The sequence below is a fragment of the Pleurodeles waltl genome, chromosome 4_2 (assembly GCF_031143425.1).
Source record: "Pleurodeles waltl isolate 20211129_DDA chromosome 4_2, aPleWal1.hap1.20221129, whole genome shotgun sequence".
NCBI lineage: Eukaryota > Metazoa > Chordata > Amphibia > Caudata > Salamandridae > Pleurodeles > Pleurodeles waltl.
Window position 1 is genome coordinate 480,500,659 of NC_090443.1, and position 13,545 is coordinate 480,514,203.

Genomic DNA, 13,545 nt, shown 5'->3' on the forward strand with positions numbered 1-13,545 from the left:
CTGACATTCGAAACCCTCTTACAAGAAATAAGACACAATAACATGGTCAATTTGGCAAAAAGATGTTTCCTGGAAAGGGCTTTATTATCTGGCATTCAATGAAAAGGTTCAAAACTTTCTTCACGTCCCAAGTGACTGTGGTAGTCATTATGACCTGCACTGCCACGCCTGCAGTTGAGGTCAGACTGCCAACAGCGTGGTGGTGCAGGACCGCCAAATAATAACCGCGGCAGTGAACTGGCTGGATCGCAGCCAGTTGACCACCTGTACCGCCAGGGGGATGGGACCGCCTGGCTGAAGGTTGACCACCTTCGACCCGCGGTCCACCATACACCACCTGTGGTATAATGAGTATCCGTACCGCTAGGGATTCTGTGGCGGCAGCCTGCCACGAAATCCCTGGCGGTAAGGATACTGAAGACTGATTCCTGTTGTCACAACAGGACTCCCCAACCCCACCTCCATCTAGGAGCCCCCCCCCAACCCCATCAGAGGCCCCCACCCACTTAACCAGCGACACCCCGCTCCGCACCCTGGTCCCCGTACTGATCCCCCGATCCCCATACAGACCCCCGCCCCCCATCCACACTCGCACACACCACACTTACATACATACACGCACACATCCACGCTCACTCATTCGCACACACACATGCACACACGGCCATGACATCCCCCAACCCCTGCATACATGCACAAATACTCCCCCACCCCCGCATACACCCACACATACTCCTCCCACCACTACATACATGCACACATACTCTCCCCACATACGCCCACACAGACTCCCCACCCCTTCATACATGCACACATACTCCCCCACCCCCGCATACACACCTACTCCCCCCACCCGCATACATGCACACATACTCCTCCCACCCCTGCATGCACATACTCACACAAGCTCACAGACACTTGCACACACGCATGCACACAAACACACACAAGAGGGGTCGATCTTGTCCTTTGAACGGACGAACCCCAAAACTCAATGTGGAAGCCCTGTACCGTTTGCAGAACCCATTCATCTGACAATATTAGTTTCCATTTGTTCAGACACTCTGCCGTCCTGCCCCCCAGTTTTTGAAGGGAAGAAGATTGAAACCTTACCTGGATTGGGTTGGCTTCCTCTGAAGGATTTATTGCTGTGGTCTCTTTGGAATTTGTTCTCAGAGGGTAAGAACGGTGAGACTTCTCTTTGTTCTGACCAGTCTGATCTCTTAGGACCTTGGAATTCCCTATTACCTTGCAACAGGAGACGGGCGGAAGAGCAACCTCCACCTCGTCCGGCCCCAGCAAAAACCGAGGGTTAAACACCTTTTTTAAAGACGCTTGGGCCTTATCTAGGGCTGTGAAAGCCTGCACACATTTTGGTAAGTCCTTCACAAAGGTGTCCCCAAACACATTTTCCTTGGGGTCTGGTCCAGCCTGTGCAGAAGCCAGTTCCCCTATTTTGGGGTCCAGGCGTAACAAAAGGGATCGTCTCAGTTCCGCCGAGATTGTACAATTGGCATTCACCAGGAGACATGTCGCCCACTGTGTCCATCCTGATAAAATCTCTGGGACTATTGCTGCACCTCTCTTTTTGGCGTCTTCTGCCCTTTCCGTGATCTTTGTTAGGGGTCCTATAATGTCTAGTGATTTCTCTTGGCAGGCACGCCAAGAGCGATCAATGCCTCTCTTTGGGTCCTTAACCATCCTTCTCATGAAAGTCACCATGGTGTTGTCCACTTCTGGGGTTGCTGCCACTTTATCCTCAATAGAGTGTCTTGGGCATCCTGCCCTCAATTTATTGTGGACCTCTCTCTTTCTAGTGGCTGGCGAAGACGCTGCTTCAAGTAAAACGCCACCTTCCCTGAAGGTTCCCACTCCGAAGAGCATGGATGCCTGATATCTTTGAGACTGAATAAATCCTTATTGTAATCCATGTCATTACCCCCTGGAGAGGGTTCAGTTTTCATCTTTTTCCTGGTCCCGCCAGAGGGATGCCAGTCTCTGGACCATTTAGACTCCCTGTCAGAGTCATCTGAGTAGGGGGAATCAGAGTTCCTTTGGTCCTGATCGGACCCTTGATTTAGAGGCGTGCTGCCCATAGGTTGTGCAAGACCACTAGGGCCCGTCGACTGGGATAGCTAGTGCAAAATATTGAACGTGTCCGCCATACATCTGGGCTTGTTATCGCCCTGCTCCCCACAGGGGGCATCGTCTGCACCTGGACGATACGTCTGTGGCGAGTTTCCTAGAGCCACAAGGGGTCTTGGTGGTAGAACTCTGCCACTTTTGCAGTGCCAATGACATTGCTGTCTCCACTGATTTGGAAACAGCCAAATCAATCATCGCAGCCAGCTCTGGGTCAATATTGAAGCCCTCCTGAGCCTCCTCCTGACAAAGATAAGCATGATCCTCAGTTATTGCCCTAATCATCAACTTGCCAGCAACGATAGAAAAAACACCAAATATGTGCTGCCTAACTACACCCCACTAGTCACGAGGCACCAAAACCCTACTGACTTGTTGTACCTTAACTCTTAATCCTATTTAGGGGTTATCCTAAAATCTAGCTTACAGAACCCTATTGTAGGCAAAGATTTGAATGAAGCACTGTGCTTGGATACCGATCAGCATCCGGTTGACAGGATGTGAAAGATACGCTCTTTGTGACCATAAAAATGGGCGCTTCATCTCCCTAGACCCTGCCAATCAACCTCAGAGCGATCGGAGACGGTTTCAGGTTAATCATGTACTGTGTACCGCGTGGTCGAAAAGCCCGCTCGAGGACACAGCGCAAACAGCCTACACAGCCGATTGATGCTGAACCGGAGATTGACCAGCAGCGTGCACCGGTGCGAGCGAGCACAGTAACCGGTATTCTCAAGAGCATGCCTCATCTGCCACAAATATATTGCCAAGCACCCAGACTAAATATCACAGGGTAAATGTCATAGCCAATCACTGTAAAAAATAACACATTTTTTACAGAAACATTGGAGCACTTAACTGAAGCTGACATGAGCAGCAAAGAAAGAGGACAAGATGACACTGTCTTTTGATATTATATGGTGGAGGACACTGTGATTGGACTGTTTGGGTCAGATGTTCTATGACCTTTGGAATGTATTCAAGGGATTTGTAGTTTGTTTATTTTTTGCTGCAGTGAGTTTGAGTAAAGAAAGTCAAAGCAGCATAATAGAGCCTACAGTTCTGCCATAGAATTGAAGGCAGAGAGGAGGATGCTGAGGCAACCAGGTGACCACTCTGGGAAGGTGGGAGGCACAATGGCAGCACAATGGGCCATGGAGGGCAGACGAAAGGGGAGCAGGTGCAACAAATCAACCATGTAGGACAGGCAAGAGAGGATGTGCCTGGCAAAATAACAAACCATTGAGGGCAGAAGAAAGCGGCAGTGTCAATACAACCATACATGCCAACAGACCTGCTCCAGGCAGGAGACCCCGATGTTTCTAAGCCCAAAAGGACTTTATTTTATCTGTCTCCTGCTAAAATCACCTCTTTTTAACTGCAAGTCAGTGGGGAAATCAATTCCCCAGGATTTTCTTTTCAAAATCTCCCTCTTACCAAGTTCAAAATGTTTGCTAGTATGGTCCATTGGATCACTGAGGGGAGTAGGAATGGGGTAGGGACATGGACTCGGATAGAAGAGGGTAGGAGTTAGATGGGCAGGGGAACCAAACTGAGCTTACAGGGTAGATGTCAGGGGTTGCGGCAGCACAATACACCACACAGGGCAAGCAGGTCGGCAGTGCAGCACAACAGACCATGGAAAGCAATAGGGAGGGGACAATAGAGAACAGAGAGGAAAGAGGCAAGGGCAGCAAGCTGACCATACTGGACAGACATGAGTTGCAGCATAACAGACAATGAAGGGCAGGAGGGAGTGGGCAGGGGCATGACAGTGAACCAGACAAGGTAGGAGGGAGGGAATAGGGGCCTGCATATGGAAAACGGAGGGCAGGGTGAAAAGGGGCAGTGCTGGAGCAGCAAGCAGACCAGGGAGGGCAGGCAGGATGGGCACTGGAAACACAACACACCAAGGAGGGCAAGAGTGAGACAATAATAGCATCCACACAGACAACGGAGGGAAGGTGGGAGTGGGCCAGAGGCAGCACGCTGACCACACAGGGCAGGTGGGTCAGACTGTGGCAGCACAGAAAGCCATACGTGGCAAGAGGGAGTGTTAGTGGCAGCACAATGACCATGTTGGGCAAAGGCAGGCTTAGGGGCATGCACAAAGGACAATGGATGTCAGAAGGGATGGGTAGAAGCCGGACACAGACAAGAGAGGACAGGCGGAAGTGCCTTCACAACAGACCATGCGGGGTAGGCAGGAAGAGCAGATGCAACACAACAGAGCATGGAGAGCAGAAGGCACTGGCAGAAAAATGGACCATCAAGGACAAGCGGGAGGGAATAGGGGCATGGAACTCAGACAGGCAGGGTGGAGGTGGTAGGGAGAGGCAGCAGTCATCTAACCATGTTAGGCAGGCGTGAGGGCAGTGGCAGCTCAACAGAGCACTCCGAGTAGAAAGGAGGGGCAGTGGCAGGTCCATGGCTCATGGTGGGTAAAAATGAGGGAGCAGGGGCATGCACACTGTTATCGGAGGGCAGGGGGAAGGAAGATAGGGGCAGCAAGCTAAGCACAGAGGCTAAGCAGAAGGGCAATGATGGGGCATAGAATTTGGCAGTGGAGGGCAGGATGAGTGGGCAGGGACATCAAGCTAAATAGTGGGCAGTGGCAGCACATCGGACCATGCATAGCAGGAGGAAGAAGGGGGCTGGTGCATGGACTCGGACAACAGTGGGTAGGAAAGGAGGTGGATGGGGAGGCAAACTAACTGTTGAGGGCAGGCGGGAAGGACAGCGGCAGAACAACGGCCACACAGGGCTGTAATGAGAGAGCAGGGGCATGGACTTGGGCACACACACATGCTCTCTCTCTCTCTCTCTCTCTCTCTGCAGGCCCCAGGGTTACAGCACACACACATATGGTTCATTGCATGGTATGTTGTTGGGTGTATGGCACACAAAGTGCATATATGGGTTGCATAAAAGAGGCACACAGTGCCTGCTTGAGTGTTTGATTAGTCACATGATGCATGACTGGAGTGTACTGAGAAACAGTGTGTTTCTAGAATGTTTACACATATGTATATGTGGCACAGTGAGGATGCACTGCTTACACATAGAATGCTACTCGCTGAGTAGCACAAATCGTTCTTGGGGCAATGCTTAATTTGAGCTAATGGATGCCGGTGGGGCCCACTGGCACGTATTTCTCCACATCAGAGGCCAGATTCACAAAGATAAACTTAGATGTTTGGTCTAAACTTAGATCAAACGTACAACTTTGGGATTTCAAAAGGGCATTTATGAGTAGTAACGTTAGGTTCCCCTCAGGGCGGAGATCCGCCCCAAGTGTGGACCTAAAGATACTACTCAAAAATGCCCTTTATGAATTCTAAAAGTCACAAACTTAGACGTCTGGTATAAGTTTAGACCAAACGTCTAAGTTTACCTTTGCAAATCAGCCCCAGATGTTTGTCTCCACAGTGCGAGAGTCGAAGGACGAGCTCCAGAGCCCCAACCACCACCTCCCACCCCAAGGCACTGTGCACGGGCCCCTGGCCTGAGAGCTCCTGACTGACTGACAATTTAAGCACTGGCACTGGAGGTGTGGGTGGGTATGACCAATGTACGCTTTGTATATACAAACATCGTATTTGCACATCCACTTCCGCAGGTGTACCCTTGTCCAGAACAGCATGTCCAGTAAGGTGCCCAGATGCAGCTCTGCTGGCACGGAGCAAGCCCGGCGAGTCCTGGAGCAGTTGAGAGTGGAGGCTGGTATCGAGAGAATCAAGGTAGGTGTGTGTACATATCAAATGTATCTATGGATATACGAAATTAAGTTATCTGTACCCTCACAGAACTTCAAAAAATCTCTATAAAAGTCTATTAAAGTTTATTATAAATCTGGGAATTCACTTCTCAATGACAATAAGAATATTACATCACTGCTTACACGTGATAACAAAGTGATATCATTTTTATTAAGAAAATAACAGCAGTATTCAAAAGAAAATACCATAACTACTTAACTAAAATAAAAACATGGCACTGCTAATTGCTATTCACTAGCAATAAGAAAGCAAGCATTGGCAAAGCTAACAGGTCTAGCATTGGCTGTCATCCTCTTGGCTTTACCAGTGTATGGTATAACGCTTCAGTACAAAATCATTAAAAGAAATGGATACCTACATGTGCACGCAAGTTTTACAAAACCATTGATAAATGGACGCTTATGCTTGTGCATACCTGTGCACGAATATGCAGACTTGATTGAATGTTTAATAATAACGTTTTACAAAAATATTCTAAGATGGATACCCATGTGTGTGCACACATGCATATCCATCTTGGAACCAAAGATGGCTGCCCATGTGTGTGCATGGGCAGGCATGGACATACCCTGATATAAATTTTTCAGTGGGATTAAAGTCCATTAAACGAAATGTATGATGTACTGCAAGAAGCAATGAGGGCTCGTTAGCCATATTTGAGAAGCTGAGCCCTTGCAGAGAAAAAAAAAGTTGAGAACAACAAAAGAAAAAATGCAAAGATAATTTCTAAATTAAGTAAATGGCCCACACTTCCCTGACACTGAATGTACTTTATTCTACATCTCTGCAAGCAGAACTATATTGTATAAAGGAGCAAAATACAGTGGATTTATTAGGACTACGAGGAAAGAGTGCAGAGGTGGCTTCCGCAAAGCTTAATGGAGGGGGAAATGGGTGAAATAACAAAAAAAACACCTGTTCTGCCACTGTCGGCTTGCTCGCTCCTCTTCGTGCTCCTGATGGTGTCCCAGCAGTCCCTGGGACACCCACACAAGCTTCCCACTCAATCTTGGCCCTGCTCTAAAGCTATAGCTAGCATGAGGGCAGAACCAGGATTGGTCTGAGCGGCTTGATCTGCCACCCAGACAGTACATTGGTGTCTGTGCTGTTTCTCCAACCCAGCTGTCAACACAGCTGGGTTAGAGAAACCTAAGTGCTCAGGTAAGTTTGGCCAGCCAAACTGACATGCTCACTTAAGCGCACTCCACTCCTCCTCCATCCCATGGCCCAGCCCCACTCCACCTTGCACACACTGGCTGAGCCAGCAGCTGAAAAATAAAATGATAATAAAATATTGTTTTATTTTTGAGCTGCTTAGCCAGTGGGGGGCCGCTCCTTCGCTACTGCGGAGGACCTACCACTGGAAGAGTGCTGGGCAACCCCATATCATAAGGAATAAAATACCTCAAAAAACTGTGGGGTGAGTAAATACATGTGAAGACTGTTAAATATTTATTAAGTCAAGGACAGTAGGAAATCCTCCTTTTCTGCATTGTCACCCCATATTTATTACCTTTTGATGACCCTATATTTATGCTAGTGATAAATTAATAAATAAATCTTTATTGCTTGATTTGTTGAAACCACTGCAATATAATACACAAAAGTCATTGTTAAAATACATCAAACGTACACAAAAAATATTTCACATTAAAAATAATATCATCATCTGTTAGCGACAGAGAACCCTTTTAAATCAAGCATTTTAAGAAAGTACAAAAGGGATTCCCTTCTTGCCCTAAGGCTTAAAATGGAATACAATTTGGCCCATAGGCTTCACTGCCAAATGAATTAACTGCAGGGGCGTGTCTATATATAATGCCCTGATGTAAGATCTGTTTCAATGCGCGCCCATAGTTCTCTGGGGCTACTAGCTTGCTTTAATAGGCCGTTATTTTAAACTATGTGGCTTGAAAGTGCGAAGACTGAAGGTTAAAATGCAGTGCTTAGTAGCAATAATTAAAGAATGCCACAAAAAGAATATTAATATTAGGTAATAAATAATACAAAGGAAGATCGGATCAACGTCAAAGGATGGGGTGAATGAAGTAATATGGACATTATAGTTAGAAAGTGCTGGTGCAATAATTTCAATTAATTAAGTACCTTCTTTGGTCACAAATGCCTTATAACGAATGATGACTAAAGAGCAGGGATTAAGGGCAGCGCCCAAAGGAAGTAGCTTCCGCAGGCAGAGGGTTAGGTGACCGAGGCCATGTCTGCCAGTCATGCCCTTGAGCCAATGGAGGGAGGTAAAAGGTGCAACCACTGTGGTGAGTGGGCAAAATCTTCAATAATTTTGCTATTGGCCTAAATTGCAACAAGCCTGCTAGTATTGAGAAGTACAGGGCAAGGAAATTAAAAGTGAAGATTTAAAGCTGTACGCTATGCCCTTTGGACTTTTTTAGATGGATTTAGAGCTATAATTTGGGCTTGTCACCTCCCTCCCCTGCAGCAGCTGAGCCCTTGGCCTCGACTTTTTCTTGGCTTTCTGGAGGAATTGCACCAGTGCACAGTTCATCCTTGTATCTGATGGATCGAAGCAGGCCATCACTGCCTCCATCCAGGACCTTAATTCATGCTCGATCCATAATCTTCATACGAGCTCACGCCAGTCTTCCCTTAGGGTGAAGCACCGGCAGAGGATGTGAATAATATCTTCCTGGTCCAAATCGCATAGCGGCAGTTATCTTGCACCTCTCCTGTGATCCAAGTGGGATAGTGGCTTGAGAACTGCAGTATCCTTAGTATATGTTAAAAAAATTACATCTAAATCCGCTCTCTGTATGGTTCACTTAGGTAACCCTGAGGTTTCAGCCTGGTGGAACTGTGAAGTGTCATCCAGCCATGCTTGCGTCCGGAGAAGCAACCCTTGTCCTAAAACAGAGACAACAGCTGTATAGTTGATTTAACCAATTTTTTAAACCTCATGTCACTAATAGTTAGATCCCAAGCACTGGTTAAGCCAAGAATTCCCAGGGCCGGTAGCAGGTAAGACCTTACAGGGAACTATGCCTTGTTTGAATTTCGGACTAGAGATAGTGGCCCGGGGAGCCTACATGTTTTAACTTAAGTTTGTGACAACACATTGTGAAGTCCGACTTCTGTGCCAGTGGCTGTTTAACAATGCCAAATGTCAGCCTGATCTGGGCAGTTGATGAATAGGAAGGTAGCTGGAAGATTGTCCTGTATACCTTGAGTAGCGCTTTGTCTAGTGTTGCACTGCCCCATCCCCTGAGTGCCTCGCTTCCATACGTCAGTGATGAAAGAACCTTTGCTTGGGCCATCTGCAGGATTTGTGCGAGCGATGGACCTTTCGATTTTCTGTAAAGTGACCTGAGGCCAAAAGCCAGCGCATTGCCTTTTCTCTTGATTGATTTATTCAAGCTGTTCACCAAACCTTCCCTTTTCACCAAACCTTCCGTTTTTACCGGCCTTAGGGCTTTTGATTTCTGAGCCTTGGACTGCTAAGATTTTTTTCTTCTTTCTATTGATTGTCAGACTATTATAATGGAGTAGGCAAAGGTAGTCCCTGGTTCTGCTAATATATGTCAAGGTCATCCGCATACAGCAGGTTCGAAAGCTGGAGGCCCCCTAATTTAGGCAGATGAGAATTACCTGTGTTCAGAGTCAGGTGAGAACAATAGGAACAGGACAAATAATGTAGGAGCAAGGACGCAGCCCTGCTTGAGGCCTTGTGTAGTTTTAATTGGCCTGGATTGTCCGGAGCCGTCACCAACTTTGATTCTGACCCATGTTTCGGTGTGCAGAAGCTCGAGGGCCCTGGGCTATTTTCGTTGGCCAGTTTCCACCACAGCTTCCCTCAATCGACTCTATCAAATGCAGACTTGTAGTCGATGAAGCCCAGATAAATAGGGTGACTGTACGACTTTCCCCAGTCGGTTAGCAGGGATAGTGTCATGATGTTAACTGAAGTCCCTGTGTTCTTTGTGAAGCAGGTTTGGTTTTGTGAAATGATGGCTTTTGCCTCAGCCTACTGCAGCAGCTCCTTTAATAGCACCCATGTAAAATATTTAGCATTGTTATCAATTAAAGCCCTGAGGTGATAGTTCCCAAGATCCCCTTTGTCGCCCCTTGAAGATTGGTGCCAGTATCAAGCCTTGCCATGACAGGGGGATTTGATTGTGCTGAAGGATGGTGGCAAAAAGAGGTGTTAGCTGGTTGGCCCAAAATGTTAGGTCATCCTTATAGATGAGTGGTGGAATTCCGCACGGACCAGGCGCCCCCTCTCTCCGACCCTTTTCAGATTGTTGCAGAACAGCTTTTGTGGAAATGGAGCACCAAGTTATATTCCATTCGGCCTCCGTGGAAAGCATGGGCAAAGATGTTGAGCACTCTAAGTAATCTGCCTGGCTGCTAGGATGATCCGCCTGTGGCACCGGGTTGTAATGTTTGAGCAGAAATTGATACCAGATTGACTTTAAGATGTTAAAAGAAGCCACTTTTGGAAGGGGTCTGCTGACTTGTTTACTGTCCGCCAAAAGCAATATTAGTTGTTTGTCTTAATGTCCTCCAGCAATTTAGCCCAGAAGGAGTTCCATCTCCCCCTTTTGCAGTTCTTTTTTTCCCTTTTTAGCGTTTTTCTCACCTCGTATGTTGTGCAATATTACTGGGTCCCTTGGTTTCTTGTTAAGTGCTCTTCATTGGTGTTTCGCCCTCCTTTTGGCCCTTCTTATAGGACATATATTATTATTTCCACACTCTAGAGGGGGGTATTTTTCTTAGCCCTGACCAGCTTGGCATACAGGTTGAGGAGCTTTGTTCTGGACCTTTCTCAGCCAATCAGGGGATCCTCCCCCATCATGAGTATAGATGCCATTAATTGCTTTGCTATGAGAGCTAGTGCTGAACAAGACTCGGTGGTGCATCTGATGCGTTTAAGATTTATTGTTTCCCCTTGGGTCCCTTGATCTACCTACTCTGCACAGTTATTCAGGGCAATATCGAGGACTATCTCTTGTGGACGATGATCACTTTCCAATTTCACCCTGAAACCAAAGGAGGAAATGCTATTCAACATAGAAAGGCTGGCAAAGGTGTAGTCAATTAGAGATGCCCCATAGGAAGTTAAATATGAGAGACCTGCTGGTTTGTCCGGGGATATGCGACTGCTGAGCACCGTAAGGCCAAGGTGTCCAAGATTGCCTTGTTGAGCCCGTCCTCTTTGTGCCACCCGGGCATATCTTGGGATGGAATCAACCAGTGACTGTTTTGTTCCTTTGTAACTTTGTTTGCTGGGAATATATTTATTTGCTGCATGTTGAAATCCCCAGATATGTTGAAGTCATTGCATGATCTCTTAGACCTTAAGACTACTAAATTGTCGATCAGCTTAACAGAGAGCTTATGTTTGGTTGGATATACACATTTACCATGGTGATTTTCTTAGTATGGCCATTGACTGTTTTGAGCGTCAGTTCTACTGCCTGTAGACCCGTGTCACTGCAATCATGTTCTCGGCAGTCTATTGCGCTGGTGGCCAATACGTCAATGTCAAGACTGCCCTTTCTACGCTCTTACTTGCGTTCCTTGTTTGCTGGGATAAAATGATTTGTATAGCCCTCCAAATGAAGTGCTGTCTGTGTCCATGTCTCTTGTAGTTGCACTATGTGGAATGACTGAAGATATTGGCAGATTTCAGGGTCTTCCAGCTTTTTAGCCAGTCCATTAATATTCAAGAGCAGACCTTTAGCACCCGGTCTGTGTAGTCAATTACGGGTGTGCTTTGTCATTGTAGAAGGCTCCTGGAATTCAGGGTTTCGAATGGCCAGCCCCATTTAGCAGCTACCTCAGGCTTGCCCAGAGGCCCACTAGTTTGTTGATTCGGGAGCCCAGTGATTTGCTTAGGGCGTTTCTTAGGATGGAATAGACTGGTGTGGGCCAGATGGTGCAATGCCTTGTTTTCCCAAACAATCCGAGACATACCGGTATTCCAGGTTCCTTAGTGGGGTGATAGTGATCCCCCAATGCTTATATGAGGCAGCATTTTCCAGGACATTCTGTGCCAACTTATGAGTTCCCCAGGTTACCTTAGTCATTTTGTTGCTCTGTCCTGGACCTGGGTTTATAAATTAAATTTAGAGGATGTGTTGTGATGAAACTTCTGTGAGCGTGCCCAGTGATCAAACAAGCTTAAGAATATTGCCCCTATTTAAAATATCAAACAATCCTCTGGTGGTATATTCCCGGTAGAATAACATGCAGGTCTGCAGATGTTGGAAGGCGCTGATGCTCCTCAGGGCTGCAGTGTTGCACTGGTGAAAGTTGATCTCTGCCGGCCCGAGGAGAAACTTCTCCTGATTCTCTTGTGACAAGGGAGGGTAGTGCTTGTAAGTTGGGTAGATCCATCTCACTTCCTAGGCATGTGGTCAGACACCTCATTTATATTGCTGAGTCGAGAGTTAGGGGTAGAGTGAAGCCCCTCATAGCAAGTATGTAATCCTGAGTACAATATTCCCTGAGCTGACGACCGGGTAGGGTTGTGGAGATCAAATTTGCCAATTTTTACAGACTCTGTAATACCATGTGAGGCAATTGCTTGTGAGGTTTCAGCCTCACTGGGTGATTGGATCCCTTGGGCTGGCACCAGAGATGGACCCGTTTCTGCCAGGGCCGCTTGGGGGGCCCTTGTTGATTCTTCTTGATCTTGATTCTGAATAGAGAGAGCTGAGCTTGGGTAAGCTGCCAAGATGTGGGCCCGTGACAAGTTTTTATTGTGACCCTTCCTTTTTTTTTTTGCTCTCTTACATTTAGGCTCCCCTTCACTTGCAGGATGTTTCCTGCCAGGTTCCCGGGTGCTTGGGCACAAGCCAGGTGTATCCCCAGGACTAGTTCCATTGGTAGTCGCACTCCAACAATTGTGTTAATTGGGGTTAACACTGAAGTTTTCTAAATGCCATGCCCCAGCCTCATTTATAGTTGCCTCATTTATAGCATCTCTATGCCCTGGCTGGTTTATAACCTCTGTTTACACTGGCTGGTTTCCAAGAACTGCATCACTTCCTTCTTGCAGGTATTCTATCTCTTTGGGGGTTCCTTGCTTACCACATCGTTAGGGTTGCCCAGTAGCTTTGACGTTGTCTCCGGTAATGTAGATTACTTGTCACGGACCAAAGGGCAATTGCACCCCTGATCTAGGACCTGTGCCCCCCTCTGTGCTCTTTTGATCAGATTGTGTAAGTTGGGGATCTTTTCATCAATTCCTGCTACTTACATCGCTGGTGTATTCAGGAGGCTGATCTGCAAGTCCATTTTATTTGTCTGGAAATTCATTGCCTCCACTGATCTCTGCAAGAGTCCGACCGCTGTTGTCCAAAGCTGCTCTTGTGGTACTTGGGGTTCTTTATTGCCAGTTGTTATGGCATGGAGTGTGTCAGTCCATCGCTGCCATCTACATGTTTGGAAAGGACACGTGAGTCATCCTCAGAGGGGGCAGTTTTGTTAGCTTTGTTTTCCTGCAATTTCTTGCTTCCTTGGTGTCCTGCTTTCATCAATGAACACTCAGTGGGGCTGGTCCCACTATGTTCTACTTTGTGGGCTGTGGCAACCTCAGACAGAAGTGAAATGCACTTTTTCCCTCTTCCTCCAGTTGATTTATCAGGTG

General features: G+C 47.1%; 1 long non-coding RNA gene across 1 annotated transcript in view; it reads left to right on the top strand.

Annotated features, from left to right (window-relative positions):
* LOC138294165 (uncharacterized) overlaps positions 1 to 13,545 on the top strand; it is a 407,566-nt gene that overhangs the window by 47,005 nt on the left and 347,016 nt on the right. Inside the window, exon 2 of the long non-coding RNA XR_011203233.1 lies at positions 5,762 to 5,882. This is a non-coding gene — a long non-coding RNA (uncharacterized lncRNA). The remainder of the gene's footprint in view (positions 1 to 5,761; positions 5,883 to 13,545) is intronic.